General features: G+C 35.6%; 1 protein-coding gene and 1 long non-coding RNA gene across 6 annotated transcripts in view; one reads left to right on the top strand and one right to left on the bottom strand.

Moving 5' to 3' along the window:
• PPP2R5C (protein phosphatase 2 regulatory subunit B'gamma) overlaps window positions 1-20,623 on the top strand; it is a 219,947-nt gene that overhangs the window by 63,306 nt on the left and 136,018 nt on the right. The window lies entirely within an intron of this gene.
• LOC103101044 (uncharacterized) overlaps window positions 5,116-20,623 on the bottom strand; it is a 64,383-nt gene continuing 48,875 nt past the window's right edge. The window contains exon 3 of the long non-coding RNA XR_008915086.1: window positions 5,116-5,460. This is a non-coding gene — a long non-coding RNA (uncharacterized LOC103101044). The remainder of the gene's footprint in view (window positions 5,461-20,623) is intronic.

Raw genomic sequence — 20,623 nt, 5'->3', positions numbered from 1 at the left:
ATTGGTAGTTTCCTTTATATTCAACCAATTGTGTGTTCTTGGTATAAATTGAGGCTAGTCATATTATATAATTTTGTTAATATGTTGCTTTCTAAAAAATTTTTGTGTCAGTGTTTGTTAAGGATGTTGATTTATAATTTTCTTTATTTTGAATCTTCCTGGTTTAGGAATTGAGATCATATTTGTATTATAAATAGAATTTGGAAGCATTCCTTCCTTTTCTTTATTTGCAAGCAGTTAATCTAATATTTGAATTGTTCTTTAAATGCTTTATTTGAATTCAGCTGTAAATATATCTGGGCCTAGGTTTTTTCTTTGGAAATTCATTTATGATTTTTTCTTTTTTGAGATCAGGTTATTTAAATTATCTGCTTCTTGTTCTTTTAATCTGGATATTTTATATTTTTGTAAATATTCATCTATTCACTTAATTTATTGGTTTTCTTGGCATATATTTTGTCAGAATAGTTAATAATAATTTCCTTTATTTCTGCGTTTGTTGTGAATTTTCCTTTTACTTTCTTATGTTAGTATATTTCTTTTTAAAATAAAATCAGTTAATGGCTTATCCATTTTCTTCCCCCCCCCCCCCCAAAAAATACAGCTTTTAGTTTTTAATCTGTTTTTTTTTAACTTGGATTTTTTTTTTCAGAATTTCTATTTTGGGTGCCAGATTATTTATTATAAAGCAATAATCACCAAAACTATTTAATACTAGTTAAAAGTAGAAGATCAGTGGAACAGATTGGATAAAGAAGAATCAGAATCTATCCATCTTTATTACCCTATTGAGTTGAATAAACCAAAAAATACTGAGGAAAAACTTCTGGGAAAACTGGAAAGCAGTTTAACAGAAAGTAAGATTAAACTAGAGTTGTTAGCATTTTGTTATGTACCCCTTTAAGTGTTTAGGGACTCCTCCTGAGAATATTTTTGAATTTGTTTTTAACCCCTACTTTCTGTCTTAGAATGAATACTAAGTATTGGTTCCAAGGCAAAAGAGCAGTAAGGGCTAAGCAATTGGGGTTAAGTGACTTGCCCAGGTCACATAGCTAGGAAGTATCTGAGGCCAGATTTTAACCCAGGACCTCCCATCTCCAGGCCTGGTTCTCATCTACTGAGCCACTTAGCTGTCCCTAAGAATAATGTTTTTAAATTCATAAGATAAAATTCAGAGGATAAAAGAGGAAAACAGTTTATCTTGAAATAGTTATCAAAACAAATTTTTAAAATAAATTCAGACACCAAGTTAAGAAATTCAGATTTTGACTATCATCTCATATCATATATCACAGTAACCTATAAGACCTTTAAAATAAATTCATGACTTTTAGTTTCTGAGATCACATTCAAAATAATTAGAAGACAAGAAGATGGAGTACCTTTTCCAAACATAGCTGGTAGAAAGTTTCTTAACTAAACAAAGGGTAGATTGATTACAAAAGATAAAGCAGGTCATTTTACAGGATGAATTAACAAGAAATTGAAATACTTTTGCATGACAAAATAAATGCAACTAGGATGAAGGAAGTTGGTAATTGAAAGGAGAGGAAGGAATTTTTTTATCACATATTTCCTTTAGCAATCTGTTAGCCAAAGTACACAGGAAATGAACATAAATTGGTAAGACTAAGAACTATTCTCTAATATATAAATGGTTAAAGGATATGAACAAATTGTTCCTAGAAGAATTACCAAATTACTAAGATAAAAGCAAATTAAAACAACTCTGATATTTTACCCCATACCCAGCAAATTGGCAAGTAACGACCAGATGGGAATAGGCAATGTTCAAGGAGTTGAATAAAGACAATCAAAACTTCACTGGAGCTATCATTTTGTCTAACAACTTTTTAAAGTAATTTGAAATTATCAGTACATTATAAAGGAGTAATTATCAAAACTATGTGGTACTGGATAAGAAGTAGAAAGATAGATCACTGGGACAGAAAAGACATTCAACAAATTGTAATACTAAAGAATATAGTACCCTTGAATTTGATCAAATTATAGATCCAAGTTTTGGGGATAAGAACTATCTGATAAAAAATGTTGAGATAATTGGAAAACAATTTGGCAGAGATGTTAAATATTTTACAACATTCACTAAGATAAAGCTCAAAATGAATACATGATTTAGATATAAAAGGAGATATCATAAGCAAATTAGAAGAACAGGGAACATATTTCCCATCAGATTTATGGATGAGAGGAATTTGATTTACAAGAAATGGAAAGCACATGAGATGTAAATTTTTTTAATTACATTAAATTTAAAATTTTCTATACAAATAAAACTAATATTGCCAAGAGTCTAGGAAGCAAATTTTATAGATAGTTTCTTGGATAGAAGTCTCATATCTAAAATATATAAAACTGTCAAATTTTGAAGAAATGTTCTAAACTTCTACTGATCAGAGAAATGCAAATCAAAACAGTTTTGCCCTATCTCACACTTATCAGATTGGCTAAAATGATCAAAGAGAAAAATGACATGTTGAAGGGGATATGGAAAAATGGAGACACTAACACTGTTGGTGGAACTGGAAACTGAGCCATCCATTTTGGATAACAATTTTGAATTATGCCCAGAGAGTTATAAAACTGTGTATAACTTTAGACCCAGCAATGGTTGCTGGGTCTGTTTCCCAAGAAGATTAGGGAAAAAGGATAAGAACTTATATGTTCCAAGGTATTTATAGCGGCTCCCCTTTGGTGGCAGAGAATTGGAAATTGAGGGAATGTGCATCAGGGAATGGAAGGACAAATTGTCGTATATGATTGTGATGAAATACTACTGTTCTGTAAGAAACAAGCAGGTTAATTTTTTATAAAAACTTGAAAAGACTTACATGAAATAATAAAGAGTAAAACATAGAATCAAGAGAACATTATATACAGCTATAGAATTATTTGAAGAATAACTTGTAAGAATTTATATTTAAGTTTTTATGCTAATATGAAAGTTCTAAAGAAATATGATAATATGGAAATAGGTCTTGACCCATGTAAAACCCGGTAGAATTGTGCATTGGCTATGGGAGGGAGTTGGAGGTGGGGGGGAAGAACATGATTTTTGTAATACTGGAAAAATACTCTAAATTAATCTATTAAATAAAATGAAATAATAAAAAAATAAAGTAATATTATGGTCACCAATTTAAAAAATTAACTCTTAAGTCAAGAGTCTATTATCTCTAATTTAGTTTAATAGAGATATAGTAAAAGAGAGAAATGTAGGAAGGAAGTAGAAAGTGTTGCCTAGCTAGATACCCTATAATTTCTCTCCAGAGAAGTCCAGCTCACCATCTGACATGGGCTTTCAAGTCCCGATCTCCATGTGGAGTCGTGGTAGTCTCTTAAGCCAGGAGTCCCAGTGGTGTCTTCAGCAAGGGTTCCACCAGCACAGTCTTCTCTAGGAAAGGAAGACCTCTCTGGAACCAATCTCTCCAGAAGCCAGGAAGGGAAGGACAGCTACTCACCCAGCAAGCCAATGCAGGATCCAGGGAAAGATTCTCTTCCTTCAGTTTAGCTCACTAAAGCAGAGTGCCCAAAGACAAACTCCAAAGGAAAAGTTTAAAGGAGAAGCCTCTTTGATAGGAAGTTCAGGACTTTTTATAGTGACAGTAGCCTTTTGAGGTGTGAGCTTACTCTAGTAAGTGACTCATGAATTCTCTTACTTAGTGTTAAATAGGAGTGCTTTGAGTTCTTGATTTGCTTAGCTAAAAATAGTGTAATAATTAAAATAGTGGAAGAGACATAAACTGTAGCAGTTAAAAGAGTGTTTGGCTTAAATTATGACCGTGGGAAATATGGTTTCAAGAGAGTGTCTTGTTTTAAATCAAATATAAGGTGGTCGCCAGGGCAAAATTCCCAATTATTCAATATACCCAAGTCAGCTGGGTTTTATAGAGATTTTAATTAATACAAATGAGGAATTAAAGAAAGGGAGAGAGAGAGAAAAAGGAAATAATGAGAAAAAGATAGGCCGGCCCTGGCCAACCCAGGCCCAAGCCCTAAGAGAAAGATCAGTCAGTCTTTTATCCACTCACCACAAGATTTGTCCAAGCAAGGATTCTAGTGTTCAGAGAGATACCAGTTCAGCTTTGGCCAGCTGCCATCTCCCGAGAGAGTTCCTCGGAGACTCCTTTTGGGACTCCTCAGAGGGAGTTCCAGCCAGAGTCTTCTGAGGCTGTCCCGAGAGTCAGCTTTTCATCTCCTTTTAAAGGGAATTTTCTCCTATGTCACCTCCCCTAAGTTCTCACATCTACAGTGGACATTTTCCAAAGGACAGACCATTCTTAATTCACACCTAAGAAGGCTTGAACTTTTGATTAAGTTCACACCTGAAAAAACTCTGAGTAAGTTTCTCACCTCTTTGCTCCTTATAAATTCACAAGTTGCCTGACCTTTATAGGTACTTAGCACCCTTTTGTATTAGATCTAAAAATAGGCACAGCTTAAGAACTTTTGCCTTACTATAAGTATGGGTTTAAGTATGTTTCATTGTTCAGCAAGGAGTTTCTTCCCCTAAAGCAGGCTTAAGTAGGGGTGGAGTAGAGGTCTCACATTCCTGATCTAAGTTCCTTCATTGTTTAAAATGGGGAATGGTCTTAACCAAATCTAATGAAGTAGGGTCTGAGAATTTTTAAGGTTCACAATAGGTAAAGCCTCCCTGCAGCGAGAAGCTTTATGGTAGGAAAATAAAAAAGGGATAGAAGTTTTGGATCCCGCAAAGGGCATGAAGGAGCCAAGCTTTTGAGATGTCAATAATGAGTCAGTAATCAAATATTATTAATATTTGGGAGCCGCAGCAATGCTCCGATCAATGGATGTCACTGAAAGGCTATTTTCCGCCCAGAGATCCCCTTTAACACTACACTGGTCAAAGATGATATAGCTCAGCTGGGAGAATGAATAGAGGCTAATAGAAATAGAGAATGCTAGGCATTAGCATTGGAAAAGAAAGAGAGAGACACACCCGGCCGAAGGCCAGGCCTCAGGTAAAGATAGAGAGGAGAGAGAAAGGTGGTGGTAGCAAACCTGTAGCTCCTCCAAAGAGAAGAAGGAGGAGCTGAAGAAGAAGAGGGAGAAGAAGGAGAAGAGGAGGAGCTGTCCATGGCTTTCCAATTTATTGTCTATGCAAATGAACTCAATACATATTGATAAGTTACACAATGCCTCAATACATATAGATGAGTTACCTAGTGTATTGCCATTGGATAATTGCAAATCGCGACAAGGTGAAGGGTGGAGTTTTTATCCTCAGGTGAGTGAGACAAAAGGAAGCAGGGTTTTCACGCCCTAACTTTAGCCACGCTGGGAAAGAGTTCATTGCCATGCGCAGAATGGCCATGTGCCCATTCACAAACCTTGTCTCTTTATAATACCTATGGGCTGGACTGCAACAATAGGCAAGGGGATAGTTGATCCTATCTTCACACTTGTGAAGAGAATGAACTGAAAAATAGAAACAGAAAAGACACAAATTATATATGGGTGTGTTTTTTTTTTCAAAAAGAAGTTTGTTTTTCTTTTTCCTTTGTTGTTTTTTAAATTTATTTATTTAGCATATTTTCCATGGTTACATGATTCATGTTCTTTCATTCCTCTCTTCCCTCCCCCCTCCAAGAGCTGATGAGCAATTCCACTGCGTTATACATGTATCATTGTTCAAAACCTATTTCCATAATTTTAATATTTGCAAAAGAGTGATCCATTGAACCATGTGATTGATCATATATTTTTCTTCTGCATTTCTACTTCCACAGTTCTTTCTCTGGCTACGGATAGCATTCTTTCTCATAAGTTCCTTAGAATTGTCCTGAGTCATTTCATTGCTATGAGTAAAGAAGTCCATTACATTTGATCATGCCATAATATTTCAGTTTCTTTGTATAATGTTCTCCTAGTTCTGATCATTTCACTCTGCATCAGTTCCAGAGGTCTTTCCAATTCATTTGGAAATCCTTCAGTTCATCATTCCTTACAACACAGTAATATTCCATCACCATCAGATACCACAATTCGTTCAGCCATTCCCTAATAGAGGGACACCCCCTCATTTTCCAATTTTTTGCCACTATAAAAAGTGCAGCTATAAATATGTTCGTACAAGTCTTTTTCCTTATTATCTCTTTGGGGTACAAACCAGCAGTGGTGTTGCTGGATCAAAGTGTATACAGTATTTTAAATCTCTTTGGGCATAGTTCCAAATTGCCTTCCAGAATAGTTTAAATTCACAACTCCATAAGCAATGCATTAGTATTCCAATTTTGCCACATTTATTCTTTTCCTTTACTATATTAGCCAATCTGCTAGGTGTGAAGTGGTACCTCATGTTATTTTTATTTGCATTTCTTGAATTATGAAAAAATTTAGAACACGGTTTTGATTTCTTTACCTGAAAATTGCCTATTCATGTCCCTTTGCCCATTTATCAATTGGGGAATGGCTTGATTTTTTGTGCAATTGACGTAGCTCCTTTTAAATCTGAGAAATTAGATATTTGTCAGAAGTTTTTGTTATAAAATTCTTTTTACCAATTTGTTACTTCCCTTCTAATTTTGGTTGCATTGGTTTTATTTGTACAAAAACTTTTTTTAATTTAATGTATTTAAAATTATTCATTTTACATTTTTATAATGTTCTCTATCTCTTGCTTGGTCTTAAATTGTTTCCTTTCCCATAGATCTGATGGGTATACTATTCTATGTTCACCTAATTTATTTATGATTTCACTCTTTATATTTAAATCCTTTAACCATTTTGAATTTTCTTGGTGTTATAGGGTGTGAGGCATTGATCTAAACCTAAATTCTCCCATACAGTTTTCCAATTTTCTTAGCAAATTTTGTCACATAGTTGGTTCTTGTCCCAAAAGCTGTGATCTTTGGGTTTATCAAATACTATCTTGCTGACATCATTTATCCCAAGTCTATTCCATTGATCTATCCTTCTATCTCTTAACCGGTACCATATTGTTTTGATGATCACTGCTTTATAGTATGGTTTAAGATCTGTTACTGCTAAACCTCAGTACTTTACTTTTTTTTTCTTTAATTCCCTTGATATTTTTTATCATTTGTTCTTCCAAATGAATTTTGTTATAATTTTTTTCTAATTCTATAAAAAAAGCTTCTTATTAGTTTGATAGGTATGGCACTGAATAAGTAAATTAATTTGGATAGGATTGTCATTTTTATTATATTAACTCATCCTACCCATAAGCAATTAATGTTTTTCCAATTATTTAGACATAGTTTTAATTGTGTGAAGTGTTCTTTAGTTGTGTTCATATAATTCTTGTATTTGTCTTGGCAAATAGATTCCTAAACATTTTATATTTGTCTAGAGTGATTTTACTTATTTATTTTTTTAAAACCCTTACCTTCCATATTGGAGTCAATACTGTGTATTGGCTCCAAGGCAGAAGAATGGTAAGGGGTAGGCAATGGGGGTCAAGTGACTTGCCCAGGGTCGCACAGCTAGGAAGTGTCTAAGGCCAGATTTGAACCTAGGACCTCTCATCTCTAGGCCTAGCTCTCAATCCACTGAGCCATCCAGCTGCCCCCTCTAGAGTGATTTTAAGTGGAGTTTCTCTTTCTAATTCCTGCTGCCGAATTTTCTTGGAAATATATAAAAATGCTGATGATTTATGTGAGTTTATCTTGTACCCTGCAACTTTGCTGTAGTTGTTAATTATTTCCACTAGTCTTTTAATTGATTTTTTTGGATTCTGTAGGTATGCCATCATATCATCTGCAAAGAGTGATAGTTTAATCTTCTCATTGCCTTTGTCCCTTCTATTTCTTTTTCTTCTTTAATTGCTACCACATGTTTCAAGTACACTGTTAACTAATAGAGGATAGTAGATAAATGTGGATAAATAATAGATGATAATGGATATCCTTGCTTCACTTCTGATCTTATTGGGAAGGCTTCTAACTTATCCCCATTGCAGATGATACTTGATGATTTTAAATATATACTGTTTATTATTTTTAGGGAAAGCCCATCTTTTCCTATACTTTCTGGTGTTTTCAATAGGAATGGGTTTTGTATTTTGTCAGAGACTTTTTCTGCATCTGTTGAGATAATCATTTGATTTTTGTTGGTTTGGTTATTGATATGGTCAATTATGTGGTTTTCCTAATATTAAGCCATCCTTTCATTCCTGGTATAAATCCCACCTTTTCATAGTGAATAATCCTCCTGATAACATACTGTAGTCTTTTTGCTAGTATTCTATTTAAGATTTTTGCATCTATGTTCATTAAGGAGATGATCTGTAGTGTTCTTTCTCTGTTTTTGCTCTGCCTGGCTTTGGAATCAGTACCATATTTGTGTCAAAAAAGGTGTTTAGTAAAGCTGCTTCTTTGCTTATTTTGTCAAATAGTTTGAATAGTATTGGGATTAGTTGTTCTTTAAATGTTTGCTAGAATTCACTTCTGAATCCATCTGGTCCTGGGGATTTTTTCTTAGTGAGCTCCTTGATGTTCAATTTCTTTTTCTGAAATGGGAGTGTTTTAAGTATTCCATTTCCTCTTTTGTTAATCTAAGCAGTTAATATTTTTGTAAATATTCACCCATTTCACCTAGTTTGTTATATTTATTGCCACATGATTGGGCAAAATAACTCTTAATGATCACCTTAATTTCCTCTTCTTTAAAGGTGAAATTACCTTTTTCATCTTTAATACTGTTAATTCGATTTTCTTCTTTCTTTTTTAAATTAGATTAATCAGTACTTTAAGTTATTTTTTTCAAAGTACTGACTCCTAGTTTTATTTATTAGTTCACTTGTTTTTTTACTTTCAATTTTATTAATTTTGCCTTTGGTTTTTAGGATTTCCAATATAGTTTTTATTTGGGGATTTTTAATTTGTTCTCTTTCTAGTTTAAGTTGTATGCCCAGTTCATTGGTTTGTTCTCTGATTTGTTGATGTATGCACTGAAGGATGTAAATTTTCCCCTAAGTACTGCTTTTACTATATCCCATCAATTTTGATATGTTGTTTCCTCATTGTTACTTTCTTCAGTGAAATCAGTAATTGTTTCTTTGATTTGCTCTTTGACCCACCTGTTTTGAAGAATTAGATTATTTAGTTATCAATTAACTTTAAATTTGCCTTTCATAAGTCCTTGTTATAATTTTTATTGCATTATGATCTGAAAATTTTCATGTATTATTTCTGCTTTCCTATATTTGTTTGTAATGTTTATATTCCCTAGTACATGGTCAATCTTTGTATATCTGCCATGTGCTGCTGAAAAGAGGGTATATTCCTTTTTATCCTTATTTATTTTTCTCCAGTTATCTATTAGCTCTAATTTTTCTAACATTTCATTCACTTCCTTTACTTCCTTCTTATTTATTTTCTGATTCAATTTGTCTAGTTCTCGTAGAGGAAGGTTGAGGTCCCCCACTTAAATGGTTTTACTATCTATTTCCTCCTTAAGCTCTTTTAGTTTCTCCTTTAGAAATCTGGATGCTATACCATTTGGTGCATATATGTTGAGTACTGATATTTCTTAATTTTTTATACTACCTTTCATCAAAATGTAATTACCTTCCTTATTTCTTTTAATCAAATCTATTTTTACTTTAGTTTTGTCTGAGATCATAATTCTACTCCTGCCTTCTTTGTATCATTTGCAGCCCAGTAAATTATTGTCCAATCTCTTATCTTTACCCTGTGTATGTCTACCTGCCTCAAATGTGTTTCTTATAGACAACATATGGTAGGATTCTGGTTTTTAATCTATTTCACTATCCACTTCCTTTTTATGGGTGAGTTCATCCCATTTGCATTCACAGCTATGATTATTTCCTGCATTTTCCCTCCATTTTGACTTCTTCCTTACCCTCCCCTTTAGCTTTTTTGCTTTTAATTAGTCTCCCCCTTTCCCCTCTCTAATGTTACTCTCCTTCCCACCTCCTCTTTTATTATTATTCTCCTTTTACTATAGTGCCTTCTAAAAGACCCCCCCATGTCTCCCTCCATTGTATTGCTCCCCTCCCCACCAGCCTGTTTATTGCCCATCTAATTCTCTATAGCACACCATACAATTCTCTGCCCCAATGGATCTGACCATTCTTCCCTCTCTGAGTCAATTTCAATATGCATAAGATTTAAGTATTACCTTTCTCCAACCTCTTCCTCCCATCCATTGTATTGGTCTTCTGCCCCCCCCACCTCAGTGAGCTTCTTTATGAAATATATATTTGCCCCATTTTATCTCTTTTCCCTCTTCTCTTAGTATTATCCTCTTTTTACCTCTAGTTTTTTTTTTCTTGACATATCATCCTATATAGTTTACTACCATACCCTCTAAGTATACTTCTTCTAGCTATTCTGATGATGATAACAATTTTTATAAGTTACCAATATCATCTTTTCATATGGGAATACAAATCATTTGACCTCATTGAGTCCCTTAAAATTTTTTACTTCTTTCTTAATTGCCTTTTTGAGATTCTCTTGAGTTCTTTATCTGGGCATCAAATTTTCTGTTTAAGTCTGGTCTTTTCTTCATGAATGCTTGGAAATCTTCTGTTTTATTAAATGACCATACTTTCCCCTGCAAGAATATAGTCAATTTTGCTAAATAGTTGATTCTTGGTTGTCAACCCAGTTCTCTTGCTTTCTGGAATATCATATTCCATGTCTTTTGTCCTTCAGTGTGGATGCAGCAAGTTCCTTGTAATCCAGACTATGGCTCCATGATACCTGAAATCCTGTGATATAATAGGATATAATAATAATTCTAAGAATATCAGCAAGGGCTAGGCAATCAGGATTAAGTGAGTTCAGATTTGAGCTCAGGTCCTCCTGACTCTAGGAAAATTTTCCCCCTAAAAAATGTGAATTGCCTCAGGTCCTAGAAGAGTTAAAAAAGAAATTTACTAAAACAAAGTAAGAGTTTAAAGGAAAAAAGAAAAGAAATCCTATGTTATAGCAGATGAAGTTATTCAGGCAAATAATTATGCCGTGGTAAATTAAAGATTATAATTACTGTAAAAAAAGAAAGAGTGAAAAATAGAATGAAAAATTCTGAGGCAGGAAAAATCACTTTTAGCTGAGGGACAGAGAAACACAAAAGATAAAGTAGAGGAATCAGCATCTTTCTTGGAACATTATGGGGGATGAGAGGGTGGGATAGGACTTTAGGTACAGATTAGAAGGCTGACACATTGTAGACAAGATAGATGATACAAATAAATACCTGTGGTAAATGAGACAGAAGAATGAAGATCATGAAGAACTGAACCAAGATGGCTAAGTAAAGGTAGAATTTGAGCGCTCTCAAATTCTCCTCCAAATGTTAATGCCTTAAAATGAATTTTGAAGTGGCAGAACCATCAAAAGAATGTGAAACAATTTTATAATATTTAAAACCATGAGGCTGTTTGTAGCTTAATAACTTTATTAAATCATCGTCGTCGTCATCGTCATTGTCGTAGTAGTAGCAGTAGTAGCAGTAGTAGCAGTAGCAGTAGTAGTAGTAGTAGTAGTAGCAGCAGCAGTAGTAGTAGTAGTAGTAGTAGTAGTAGTAGTAGTAGTAGTAGTAGTAGTAGTAGTAGTAGTAGTAGTAGTAGTACTGGTAGGTAGTAGTAAAGAGAAGGAAAAGTAGGAGAGAGGTAGAGAGATACTTAGCTTTCTATTCTATTGGCAGCCACAATGAGCCTGAAGCTAAACTCCAACAAGGGTCCCCTCAGCTCTTCCACGCACACACCAAAGACTTCCTGAAGGTCTCCCCTAATAAGCTTTTTTTTTCCCCATCCATTAACTCTCATACATCACATCTCAGGAACCAATCATAGATTCTTAATTTGCCTGGGCTACCCAGGGGGGCAGTGCCTGTGGAATCAGTTTCCTGTCTCATTGGTTCCTGGGTTCCTTAACTACCTTTCTCTGAGGTCTTCTCTATACCTGAATTTACTCAGTGGTCTTTAACCTCCACATCACTGAAAGATGATGTTTAAAAAAAATTTTTTTTAAAGCGACACTTCCGAGAGAAATTTGCTTCCAGCAATCCCCCTGTGATTCTGTCATTGCTGATGGAGTTGTGAATTGATCCAACCATACTAGAGGGCAATTTGGAACCATGCCCAAAGGGCGATAAAAGACTGTCTCCTCTTTGATCCAGCCATCGCACTGCTGGGTTTGTACCCCAAAGAGATAATAATAAGGAAAAAGACTTGTACAAGAATATTCATAGCTGCGCTCTTTGTGGTGGCAAAAAATCAGAAAATGAGGGGATGCCCTTTGATTGGGGAATGGCTGAACAAATTGTGGTATATGTTGGTGATGGAATACTATTATGCTCAAAGGAATATAAAGTGGAGGAATTCCATGGAGACTAGAACAACCTCCAAGAATTGATGCAGAGTGAGAGGAGCAGAACCAGGAAAACACTGTACACAGATACTGATACACTGTGGTAGAATCGAATATAATGGAGTCCTCCATTAGTGGCAATGAAATGAGGAACCTATGAGAAAAACCACTATCCACATCCAGAGGAAAAACTGTGGAAATAGAAACACCGAAGGAAAACAACTGCTTGAATACATGGGTTGAGGGGATATGGTTGGAGATGTAGACTCTGAATGAACATCCTAGTTTAAACAACAACATGGAACTAAGTTCTGATCAAGGTCACAAGTAACACCCAATGAAATAGTGTGATGGCTACAGGAAGAGTGGGTGGAGGGGAGGGACAGAAATAATGTGATTTTTGTAATCAAGGAATAATGTTCTAAATTTAAATGGGGGAAAAAACAAACAAAAAAAAATAAAAGAAATAAAATGAAATCTCCCCATTTGGGGTCTTTGGGAGATTGACATGCCTAGTCTTCCCAATGAATCATTTCACATAACTAGCTTATACATCTAAAGATTCCCTTACTAGAGATTTATAAAATATTGTACTTTACTTAGAAGGAAATATAACAATTTAGGGATAAGGAAAGAAAAGAAAAAATGATTGATAGACACATTGACAAAAAGCCAATTAGGGGAAACTCCCCTTTGGCATTTGAGTTTACGTTCAGAATAAATGATATGTTCAACCCCCTTCAGTTCATTTCATTAAATCTCAAACTTCACTCTGGATCTTCTGATGTAGTGTGTGGTTTCAATAGGCATCCCTATGGCACCTTCTCCAAAGAACCATTTTCCTGATTCAGATGTTGGTGATTTTGCTTTGTTTTGAAAATTGCTTTGAAAAATCTTAAACCTTGGATTTTAGGATAATTATACAACCCCCCCCCCCCCGAGGGTGTTGACCAACACTAGAATTACCCCAGTAGAGTTATGAGGTATATGAATTAATTCTCAAAAGAAAATACCCCCCTAAAAAGCCAAATAGAAGAGAAAAAAATTAAATTTGAGCAAAAAGATATATATGTGTTATATACATATATATATATATACATACACATATAAATATTATGTGTATAAAATTGAGTAAAAAAAGAACAAACCCATAATAGGTCCTTGAATTACCAGCAAGGCCCAATTAGGGTGAATAATGTCCTACAAGCCTACAGGACAATCGCAGCAATTTTGCACTTACCCGTTGGCAGCCAGGACTACAGAAAAATTGCCATATTATAAAAGAGAAGGTGATTCCTTGGTCTGATTTTACCTTTAATCCCAGGGAATGAGGAGCCAAAATAAAATCCAACATCAGGTACTTATAGGAACCTGGCACAGGGAAGTCCAGTATCTGAATTTGTCAAATAGCTGCTTCCTGATTCTCATGAATCCTCCAGGGATTGTTTGTCTCCTTGACCTTATGCTTCTTTGCACTATGCAGTGGCTCTCTTGTGATCCCTTCTTCTGAAATCAGACACAATTTTTAAAGTCCCATAATACTTATCAATCATGGCAAGTTTCCATAATCTAAAGCTTTTGGGTATGTATTGGTATTAGGACTAATAGATATTTTAAACTTATTCTTCAAAATAAAAAACATTAATACTGATTCCCTGTGTTCAAGTACAAAAAAATAAAAATAAGAAAAGAGAAAAAAATCAAATACCCTATTTTAAATATAAAGAAAAACAACAATAAAAACAAAAAATCACGGAATTCATAGTTCACATTTTATGTGACAGTGTGTCAGCCAAACAGAGGCACAACACAAAGGTTTCTCACTCAGAAGCAAGCTCTGTTTCCTTTCTAACTTGGCCATAGATTCACAGTGTGAGTGTATATAATTTTTTCACCAGGTAAAAATTTGTTATAAACAGTAGTATTACAACGAATGCAGATTCTAAGTACCACAATCCCCAAAATTATAAACATAAGAAGAGGGTACAAATAAAGCAGATGTAACAGAACATATATCTAATAGCCAAAATATAGTAACTGAAAGTGATATTGTATAAGAGAATACTTTAGATTAGATTAATACGTAAACTTAAAAACAAAATCAAATCTTAAAACAAATAAACAGCAAATACAATATATGTGACAATATATAGTCAATCGATGTCTGTAGAAGGTACTTGTTTAACATGTGAGCAATGAATCTATGAGTCCTTTTCTCCAATTTTGATAGCTGTTGGAGTGGTTCGCTGGAAATTATATGCACCTTGTCTCCTGGGTGTAGATCTTTATTTTAAATTGAATTACATAGACTTCTTCACTACAGGGAGAGGAATAGACTGAAACAACATCAGTAAGGCAGTAGAGTCTAAAAAGGCTTAAAATTCACCTCCAGACTTTTTGAGGTCCCCCCCCCCCCCCCGTACCATCATTCATCTAGATTCCTTTGATCACATCTCTGGCCATTGTGACAATTTCTCTGTGATATCTCACAGTGATAACAGATTCCTTGGCATGGTACATTATGGTCTGAGTTTTAATTTACCCTATTATAACCACTGATCCTGTTAGAGGATCTATTATTATTTTTCAAGCTTCATCTGTTCCTATTTTCTTGGTTCCTGTTTCCACCATCAATAGCTACATGGCCTTCCTTCCCACAAAACAAACAAACAAAGTCTCTTATGTTCCTTTAAAAGAGCTATGACTTCTGCTGTCATACAGCTCCCTCTTTTACTTGCTCCTTTAATTCAGTTATTTTTTCCTTAATTTCCCCTCCAACTCATTTTTCTCCTTAACTCTCTCCACTAACTCAACTTTCTCTCTCTCTTCCTAGACTTAAACTGCTACTCTCTCTAATGTTTTGACGCCCATAGTGGACTAATCAGAACATTTAGTCATAAAATATTTCCTAAGAACCCTGCAGCAGTTTTTTACAAAATGTGTTCTCATATGTCTAACATCTTTTTCCCTAGAAAGATCTAGGTCAAGATATCTGCAACCCAGTTTGACAAATCTATCCATAAATTGAGATGGTTTCTTATTTTCCCCTTGTTTCAAGTCTTCTAATTTTGTCCAAGTACCTGGCCTATCAGAAAAAGCTCTCATTACTTTTAGTAATGCTTTTCTAGCCTGACTTAGATGTATGTGATCTTTCTCTGAATTTGGGTCTCATTTAGGGTCTTCAATCAACCAGTTTATTGCACTCTTTCCCTGGGCCTGATTGAAAAGAGAAAGGACCTGGCTTCTTTCTCTTTCCATTAGCAGGGCTTGGAGCAAATCATTCACATCAATCCAGTTTGGATTGTAGCTTGGGCAAATGTTTTCAAATGTATTTTTGAAATACAGTGGGTTCATCTTCAAAGGAAGGGTTTTTTTCTTTGAATCTCTCAATGTCTTGTGGAGAAAAGGTATATGATGTCTAATACTTATTAAGTTCCCACATTTATTATAAGTGGGAACATCCCTTATAGGGAACAGGAATGTATTTGAGTTTTGCTACTGCCTGGCTTATTGCTTTGGTTGGCTCTCAATGAGTTGAGGAAGAGGAAGGAGAGATAGGGGTATGGGGAAAGATGAGTTGTTCAGGGGAGGGAGGGCCTGGGGCAAGAGAGGAAGAGGAAGAGCAAAGGGAAATTATTCAGGGGCAAAGGCATGGAGGAGGCAATTGTGGGGAGTAAGGATGAGTAGAAGAAGGGCCAATGCAAGGCAATTGGAACTGGGTCAGGAGGGGAAGGAGAGGGGACAGGAGAGGCAAAGGGAGAAGTTGAGCAAGGGGGAGAAAAAGATGGGTTGGGACAGTAAGCAGGGGAATGCAGGGCAAAGCAAGAGAGAAAGTGGGCAGGGCAAGAGGAAGAGTGAACAGGGTGAAACAAAGACCAGGTAGGCTTAGATGGTAAGGGGGGTAGAGAGATGGTACCAAAGGTGGGCTGGGAGGTGAGAGGGGCATGGGAGGGAGAGGGTTGGAAGGAGTCAAATCCTGGTCTGGATCAAGAGGAGGAGGAGGAGCCTTTTCTCTGGCAGGCTGGGAAGAAGATAGGGTGTCTTTCTTGTTAGATTTAACCAAAGGTTTAGGAGGAGGAGTTGAAGGAGTCAAGCCAGAATCACCTGGATCTAGAGAATGAACAGCTTCATGGCTGGGGGGCAGTGTCAAGGTTTTCAGAGTCAATCAAGCTACTTTCAGGGATAGTGAGTTTGGTTGACTTGTCAAGATGATATACCCATAGCCTCCAATAAGCATATTCAGTAGCCTCCTTGTTAGTGATGGCCAGTTTTTAATTCTTTTAAAATTTTAAAATCAAAAGAACCATACCTTGTCCAGTTAAAGGATTTTAGTTCCCAGACTTTGCAAAGTTTTTTCATCTCCTTTTTTGACATTCAACCCTCTTTAGGAAACCCTTGTTCATCCCAGCTACATAGTACCTTGTTCAGTGGAGTGGAGACCCTTGGGCACTTTACTGGTTTTATTCTGTTTATTTCCCTTTTGAATCTGAATTTAAAAGAAAAATTTCTAGCCTTTCTGTCTTAATCTGTTTAGGAAAATTCCTAGGCCTTTTTTTTTTTCCTATCTGAGTAAGGCATTTAAAAAAATTTTGAGACACAACTTCCTTTAACTTTATTGTAGAAAACAAGCTAGAGTAGGGTTAAATAAGAAACCAATGCAAGGCAATAGTACCAGTAACAAGTACATATTTATAATAATAATTATTATTTTTTTAATTATTCACTTTATTAGTATATTTGCCTTGAATTAGTTTGGCTTAATTTGGTTTTGTTCCATTTTATTAATTTGGTTTTATTTGATTTATTCAATTTCATTCAATATTAATTTTTTATTATTAAAAATTCTTTTGTTTCAATTTATTCAATTTCATTCAATTATATTTGATTCTATTTAATACTTTTTAAAATTGCCTACAATTTTACTTCCTGTCTGTAGATGATGTTGCACTAGTATGTACAGGCCAGGGGTACGGTCTCCCAGGGCTAAAGGGTGGGGTGTCCTAAATATTAGGAAATAAAAATGACATGGGCATAGATACACCCTAGTTTGCTAGCATTTGAATGGAGGACAGGAAAAGCTTTAACCTGAGGACAAAGGGTGTTAAGTAAGATTTGGGAGAGAAAAAAAAAAACAGGAAAAAGCAAAGGCATTCTACTCAAGACAAAACCAAACACATACACAAAAAGACATTCCTTGCAGGCAAAGCCACCCCTCAGGGCACTGTCTGAGTTTTAGTTCCAAGAGATTAGGGAAAGCTCTTTCCCTTTCCCCCCACCCCCAGTGGTAAAAAGCCAGTGGCTATGTGCTTCTAGATGGGCTTATAGGGTTGGGGGATGAAGTCACTAGCTCTGAGGGGAGCCTGCACCCCAGGGTTTTACTGGGGAGAGGCTTCACAGGGAGCCACTTCAGTGAGCTGGCCTGGGGATGGAAAAAGGCTTGGGTGGAGAGCTCAGGTCCCGGTCAGGGTATCCTGCTGTGATTTTGCCCCCAGAAGGCCCTGAGATGCTCCACAACATCAGGGGTGCAGAAATTGAGGTGGCAGGGGCCTGGAACCCTCGTGTTAGTGAGGTAGCTGCTCTTCCCAATGCCCCCCCTAAACTAATGCTGGAGGCTCATGGGGGCTCAGAAGGGGCCTTGAGGCCTAAAAAGTGACTCCCAGGAGCAAGATAATGTCCTTTAAAAGGCAAGAGAATCCTGAGATTTGGGTGCACCTGGTTTGGATCAAGGGTTCCACATGGTCACTACCTGGCAATCAGAGATTGTTAGTTCTCAAAACCTGGCTCTTTGCGGGGCAAAAAGCAAGCTTACTATCCTCCCCCAATACTCGACCCCTTCTCACCAGTCCTTTTGGTTTGGAGCTCTAGGCCACAAGGCTATAGCTTTGGCCAGTTTTGATTGCTAGATCTGCTTAGTGTCTTGGTGTTTTCTGACTAATCTTAGTTTCTAACAAATTGACTTAAGAATAATTTAGAGAGAGTAAAAAGTGAAGAAAATAAGAGTCTTTATCAAACTTTATGGTCTCCAACTGTAATATTTAAAATTATGAGGCTGTTTATAGCTTAATAATTTATTAAATCAAAGTAGTAGTAGTAAAGAGAGGGAAAAGTAGAAGAGAGGTAGAGAGATACTTAGCTTTCTAATCTTTTGGTGGCTATAATGAGACTGAAACTAAACTCCAACAAGGGTCCAACTCTTCCACACGCACACCAAAGACCACTGACATCCTGCAAGGTCTCCCCTTATAAGCTCTTTTTTCCACCCACTAACTTTCAAACATAACATCTCAGGAACCAATCATAGTTTCTTAATTTGCCTGGGCCACTCAGGAGGGCAGAGCCTATGGAATCAGTTTCTTGTCTCATTGGTTCCTTAACTTCCTCTCTCTGGGGTCTTCTCTATACCTGAATTTACTCAGTGGTCTTTAACCTCCAGGTCACTTTGAGAGATGACATTAAAATAAAAACAACACTAGAGAGAGAGAAATTTACTTCTGACATTTTCCAGTCCAAGACAATTTAGAAGATTGGCAGGAAAGGTCTGTCTCACTACATTGAGGTTAAAGTGTAGTCCTACAGTTTTTCATTCTAGCAAACCAGCGGCCAGCCTTGACTGTGGGGGCTGCTGGTGGTGGTCACTGAATCAGAGGCAGCAGCTTCTAGATTCCTCAACCTACAGACAGTAAAGGGGTTGGATAGCTGGATCAGAAAGAGATTATAGGAGATCCTTTTCTGACTCTGTTGCATTGGCCATACGTGGGATCCAATCCCATTCCCAGGGTGTAGAGAAGTATTAATAGAAGTATTAATAGAAGTAGGAATCCTGATCACAGTTTTAGAGAGGAAAAGAGTACTTGTTATCACTCACATACAGGAGCACAAGCTAAGAGAAAAATGACCACACTTCTTCTATCATACCATCTTGGAAAAACTGAAAACTTACTACCACAAAACTAGCTCTGAAAACAGCACAAAAATACCCTGAAGTTAGGGATAATGCTCCCTACCTTAGAAGGAGAGCTGTATTTTCACATAAAGGTTAAAAGTCAAGAAAAAAAAAAAAGACTAGGAACGGATTAAATAAACAACAACAATACCTTCATGCAAAGCCTCAAAGAAAAATGTGAATTGGCCTCACATCTTAGAAGAGTTCAAAAAGGATTTTTACAGTCAACTAAAAGAGGTAGGTAGAGCAAAAATTGAGGGGGGAAAATAAGAATGAGCCATGAAATCATGAAAAGAGTCTACAGCTTGGTAAAAGAGACATAAAAGGACCTCCAAAGACAATAATGCCTTAATAAACAGAATAGACCAAATGATAAAAGAGGCATAAAAATCCACTAAAGGAAAAAACTCATTGAACAGTAGAATTAGCCAAATATAAAAGGAAGCACAAAAATCTCGCTGAAGAAAATAGTCTCTTTAAATTAAAATTTTAAATAATTAGGCCACACGAGGCATCAAGAAACCATAAAACAAAAATCAAAAGGATGAAAAAATAGAGGGAAAATGTGAACTACCTCATTGGAAAAATAATTGACCTGGGAAATAGTTCCAAGAGAGAAAATTTAAGAATTATTAGACTACCTAAAAGCCATGATCATTTTTTTCAAATGCCTAGACATAATCTTTCAAGAATTTAGTCAAGAAAAAATTTTTAAAATAAAATAAAAAGAATTTTCCCAGAAAAACTGCCCTGATATCCTAGAACCAGAAGGAAAAAAAAGAGAAATTAAAAGAATGTATCAGTCTCCCTCTGAAAGAGATCTAGTCCCCAAATGAAAACACCCAGGAATATTAATGCCAAATTCTAGAGCTCTCAAGTGAAAGAGAAAACACTGCAAACAACCAGAAAGAAGAAGTTCAGCTATCATAGAGCCACAGTCAAGATTTAATAGCAGCTACATTAAAGAATTAGAGTATTTGGAATATGATAATCGGAAAAATAAAGGTGCTAGGGTTACAACTAAGATTTATCTGCCTAGAAAAACTTAGCATGATATTTCAGGAGGGAAAATGGATATTTAATGAAATAAAGGACTTTCAAGTATTCCTGATGAAAAGACCAAATCTGAATAGGAAATTTGATTTTCAAATAACAAGACCCAAAAGAAATAGAAAAAATAATAAGAAATTCAATAAAGTGAAACTATTTATATTACCTATATGTAAAGACAATACTTATTTGTCAGAACTTTGTCATTATTGGGGCAATTAAAGTAGACATAAACAGCAGTATAGGTTTGAATTGATTGTGATGAAATATCTGAAAAAAAATAAAA

The sequence above is a fragment of the Monodelphis domestica genome, chromosome 1, assembly GCF_027887165.1.
Source record: "Monodelphis domestica isolate mMonDom1 chromosome 1, mMonDom1.pri, whole genome shotgun sequence".
NCBI classification, from domain to species: Eukaryota; Metazoa; Chordata; class Mammalia; order Didelphimorphia; family Didelphidae; genus Monodelphis; species Monodelphis domestica.
The sequence above is the reverse complement of the archived record's forward strand: the minus strand, read 5'-3'. Positions and strand labels throughout refer to the sequence as shown.